The sequence below is a fragment of the Syngnathoides biaculeatus genome, chromosome 6 (genome assembly GCF_019802595.1).
Source record: "Syngnathoides biaculeatus isolate LvHL_M chromosome 6, ASM1980259v1, whole genome shotgun sequence".
NCBI classification, from domain to species: Eukaryota; Metazoa; Chordata; class Actinopteri; order Syngnathiformes; family Syngnathidae; genus Syngnathoides; species Syngnathoides biaculeatus.
This window is the reverse complement of record NC_084645.1, coordinates 10,100,801-10,106,475: the sequence shown is the minus strand read 5'-3', so window position 1 is coordinate 10,106,475 and position 5,675 is coordinate 10,100,801.

Below are 5,675 nucleotides of genomic sequence, written 5' to 3'. Positions count from 1 at the left end.
TCTTCAATAGATCGATTCAAGTATATCAAGACTCTTTTTACCAGCTAGCATGCATGCTAGCCTCGAGCACTTTAGTCTTTCTGTGAGAGGGAATTCCCACTCAGTCACTTAGTTAAGTGACTGATTCCTACAACATATTACAAATGTACATGTCTACATCAAGTCACCATTTTTATTTAACACAAAATATTGTGATTATCTGAGAGTGTGGAAATGGGGTGTGGGGCCGTCATGGTATTTTTCTGTTTTTTTTTCTTTTTTTTTGTCTGAAAAAATGTAGACAATCAAAATAATTTTGGGCGTTTAACCTAATAAAAGGCAAGTTGTCATTAGTATAAGAGAAGATTCTACAATGAACAAATGGAATCAAGTCACTCTTGAATCAATTCAGAAACCATTTTTAAGTATTAGTAGGACATATGAGGTTTAATAGCTAACCCATGTACCGTGTATGTGTCAACCTGGTTGTTTTGTCTATTTACATGTGTGGTTTCAAGGACATAACTGAAACACTTTCCAATTTGACTTAACCAACACCACCACAGCATTTTTGCACAAACCGCAGTACATACAGTTCAAATGACATATTTGGATGTTTGTTAATTACATTCTACATCTTCTTGTTTAAAGTAGATGCCAACATATCAGAAAGTTAGACACTGCCTTTCGTAGCTTCCAGATTTCTTCCTGTGTTTTAAAAAGGGCTCACTGAGACGGTTTCTTGAGCATTTCATCATTTACACTGCTATAAAGTGAAGTGGAGATTTATTCTCTGTAATGCCAGACATTGCATTGACAGAGATTTTAAAGTTTTACTTATAGTGCTAGTGTACTTGAGAGGAAGTTGTAAAAATTATATGAATTGTGCAATACTATACAAAATGCAATATGTGGAGGACCATAGGAATGTAGAAAAGAGCAACTGTGAGTGGTGGAGTGGAACACACCAAAGTAAGATGCACAGCAGAAGGAGAATGACTGCTTTTCCAAAAACCCTTAAGGCAGGAGCAACATGACTGGGAGGAGGAATTTCCATTTGGCTTACCGTTGTTGATAAGAATCAGGGCAGCAATTTACTTTAAAATTGGGCAAAAATATGGATGAAGCAACTTTTGCCCTGATGCATGACAGTGTTATGCCTCGATGAGGGTATCATTTCAACACCGTATCATTTATATCTATTTGAAGCTGTTGTAGGTAAAATGGAAACGCACTGAGGTTGCAAAATTTATTTTTATAATAACAAACTATACCTTCTGCTTTAAAAACTCTACACATTTTTAAGTAGACCTTCCTTCACTGTGCATGTTAGGTTTGATGTACAATGTTGAATTGCACTAAAATACAGTTGTATATTTGAAAGTGTACAGCACATTTAAGACAGCTTTTATTTTTCTTGTTCCTTACAACAATGAGTGTTTTTCAGGAGTGACTACACACATTCAGCTGCTGTTGTGTTCTTTATTTATCTTGTTTTCATTTTTTTTTATCATTTGCACTGGCAATGAATGGATGTGTGTGAAGACGCATGCTGCTAGATGAGTGCAGTATTTGTACTGAAACAAGTGAAAAGATGGCTTCTGTAAAAGAAAAAGACTGGCACCCCCCAAGAGCTTTGTTACACTATGGAAAAGGAATGGAATTGAATGCATCTTCTCCCATCATAGGCCTTTTTAACTACTCACCGAAACATTTTATGACTTCCATTAAACACATATTAAGTGCCTCAATGCTTTTTAAAGTGGCCATCGTCAGCTGGAAATGCAAATGTGTTAGATGGCTTTCATAAAAAGACTAAAGTGCAATGTTACACAGGGTCAAATACACTGGATATTTATTTCCCATGTGAAAAAAAATTAAAATCTCAATAAATTAAAGAAAAGGAAGACTTGACTGAGATATGTTCATTGCAATGTTTTTTTTTTAACTATACAAATTCAATGCTTATATAAACTTGACCTTTTGGATCTTTCCTGTGATGACTTTGCCTGTTCTGATGTGTATGTTTGGGTTTTCTGTGCGTATTCCACCTTCCTCCGCATTCCACAATCATGCATGATTACTAATAAGGAAAATTTTAAATCGCCAATTATGTTATAAACTGAGAGGAGCTGGACTCAACAGCAGGCAGAGGCAGATGTAATATGATGAACAGTTTATGAAGGGAATCTAATGGAATGAGTCTTGGATGTGTTGGCAGGCAGTTGGCGTGGATAGGTGGCAGGCATTGGACTGAAAAGGCGGCTGGTTGGGTGGCAAGAATGACATGGGTCTGGGACACAGGCGAGGTTCTAGGAACAATGAGGCACAAGAGTTAAAGAAAAAAGGATTTGCGAGACTTACTGGGTAGGTGGGCCATTTTACCTCTAGGAGAGTCTGCAATGCTTTGGCGAGCATTTCAGGAAACAGGCAAGTTGATATACACGAGAGGTAATGAGGTAATTGGTGACTGGTTCTGCGAGCAAAGAGAGAGAGAGAGACAGAGAGAGACAGAGAGAGAGAGAGAGAGAGAGACAGAGAGAGAGAGAGGGAGAGGGAGGACGCAAACATGGAACTGCGAGGCAGAACATGATACATTTGTCTTTCCATGTCAATGTCCATTGTCCAAGGTGCAGGTTTGCACTTTTTACTTGATGGAACATGGAGTGGATCAAAATGCTTGAAACATTTGCTCTGAAAAAGGATAAGAAAAAGAAGGATGATGGTGATTATGATTATAATTGGTTACCACGTCACGCCACATGATGTCTTAATGCAGCTGTTTCCAACTAGACAAATTTTCAACTTAACGCCCCCACCCCACCCCCACGGGTTAACGATTTTTCAGCATTATCACCCGCCCCTGCTTTTACAATTTTCAGGCCCCCACAACCCCATCGGAGAAAATTTCTAGCGGCGAGGTTTGGTGAACGCCAATTTCTCAAAAGTTGACAGTAATTAATGTGTTGCAGTTTTACTCAATTATAGAACTTTGTTTTTTGGGGGGAAATATAAGGGGTCATGTAATAAGAACAAAATTTTAACCTCTTGCAGACTGAAAAAAAAGTCAAAGTGGACAGTACCAACTGTAAATATGGCTCAGTCATGATGTGGGGCTGATTTGATGTATCTTAAGTGGTTTTAATCACTGTTGAGAGATGACCATACCTCATTGAAAATTATAAAAACAATCTTTGATTACACTGTAATAATATTTTTTGTAATTTTAAATAATTATGATTACAGTGACTGCCACTTTATGCAGCTGGTGCTTTTATATAATTCTGTTGAACCACAAAAATAAAACAATGTCTGATTATTATTTATTCAGTATCAATGTTTTTGTCAACTTATTACTTTTGTCAATTTTGTATTACTTTTGACCAAATCACATTTTGTCACAACTTTGAGGAATGTCAGCAGTGACTTGAGTGTAAAGCGAGTGTGATATTTGTCATGACACACATGCTCCTATTATCCATCCATCCATTTTCCGACCCACTTATCCTCATAAGGGTTGCGAGAGTGCTGGAGCCTATCCGGGCAGGAGGCAGGGTACACCCTGAACTGGTTGCCAGCCAATCGCAGGACACATAAAGACTAACAGCCGCACTCACAATCACACCTCAGGGCAATTTAGAGTGTCCAATTAATGTTGCATGTTTTTAGGATGTGGGAAGAAACCGGAGTACTCGGGGAGAACATACAAACCGGTGAGAACATGCAAACTCCACACAGGAAGGGCCAGAAGTGAACCCGGGTGCTCAGAACTGTGAGGCCATCTTTACTTTAAAGAACCAGGAGCATTCAACTCCCACTCATCTGTACAACATAAAAAAGAAGAGGAGACAGAACAAATATTCTTGGGAATTTTATTGCCCGAACTGGCCACTGTGGCCTTAAGGGGGGTTGGAAGAGAGCGTACACTTAACAGACAGTTATCGGAGTTGTTCTCTCAGTGAAAGGTGAATAACAGAACATTTTTTTCAAAAGGTTGAGATTCACATTTGTGAAGGCCAAAAATTGAAAATAAAAAGCAAGCTGCCTAAAGTTTTTTACCCCTGTAACTTCCAATCCAGGAACATTTTATTTTATTTGGGTTGTGTATGATATTTTCTCAAAACAACACAACAAAGGATGATTTTACTGAGGCAGAGCTCATTTTCTATTTCAAAATTTTTTTCTGACATGATGAACAACTACAAGCACATTTGAAAGACTTACTCTTGAAAAATGTCTGTGGCTCTGATGTGGTTGTGGCATTGATAATGTGAGCTGCAGCAAGCTGAAACTTCTGCATTTTTCATGAAAAAAAAATCTTTTTATAGACCTCGAAGGGATGTGAAGATGCAAACCAGCTGGCAGTGAATTCAGTTATTGACGTCAAACTAGTGCAGGGCTCTGAAACAATGACATTTATAGTCTCCTAAAAAGGGGCATGCCATGAGTGGCATTCTTTGTCTTCTTCTATTCTTTGGGGGGTTACCTCCAGTAGCTTGTGACAGTGGCAATTTAATTACACTTGCCAGATTTTTGGAACATTCTTTAACAATATTATGATCTGTGCATGTGGGTTTAATTGTCACTGCCTTCAAACTTTAAGTCCAATATATTTCTTGACTTAGTATAGTTACTGAAGCGTGTAGGCTAAGAGGAAGAGCACTTCAATCGATGAGAAAACAGGAAGTCGACCTGGATGGATAAATAATGTGAACTTGGCATGAAGATCCACAAACAAACTTAAGTCAGTGGTTAAATGTCAAAAAGAAAAAATAGCATGTACAGTGAAGAAAATTAGTATTTGAACACCCTGCTATATTGCAAGTTCTCCCACTTAGAAATCATGGAGGGGTCTGAAATTTTCATAGGTGCAAGTCCACAGTGAGAGAGATAATCTTAAAAGAAAAATCCAGAAATCACAATGTATGATTTTTCAACGATTTATTTGTGTGATACAGCCACAAATAAGTATTTGAACACCTGTCTATCGGCTAGAATTCTGACCTTCAAAGACCTGTTAGTCCGCCTTTAAAAGTCCACCTCCACTCCATGTACTGACACCACCACGCATCTGGGCCCAGCAACCGAGCTACAAACCTAGACAGTGTGGGGGACCAGAGTCACCCAGGCCACAGTGTCCACGCCACCATCCAAAATACAGGCCTGGCACCACACGCCCAAGTCAGTAAGAAGATCCATCACCAAATGTCACTGATGGTGTAGTGGTCCACACAGCTGTCTTTGGTGCGGGCAAGGTGGGATCAATTCCTGCTAAGTGATGGTGTCGATATCTGCCCTGGGACTGGCTGGTGACCATTCAGGGTGTAGTCCGCCTTTTGCCCAAAGCTAGCTGCGATAGGCTACAGCTTTCCGCAACCCTTGTGTGAATAAGTGGCTTGGATAATGACATGATCCATCACCAAAGTAATTAGCATACTTTCCATCTAGTGACATCTACCTAGGTCCTAGATTTGCAAACAATACCCCCAGAAATATACTTAAGAGTTTCCCATAAATTGTCTACATGCAAGATGATTGACTGCATTAAAATTGCTGATCATGGTGACAGGTGAGCTGAAATCTAGTCTACCGAGTGAAGATGAGACAATTAATTGGTACATCACTGTAAACAATTAACCCATATTAACACAAAAGGATTCTTGTCTAGCGATGCACTGGATAGTAGTGGATGATAA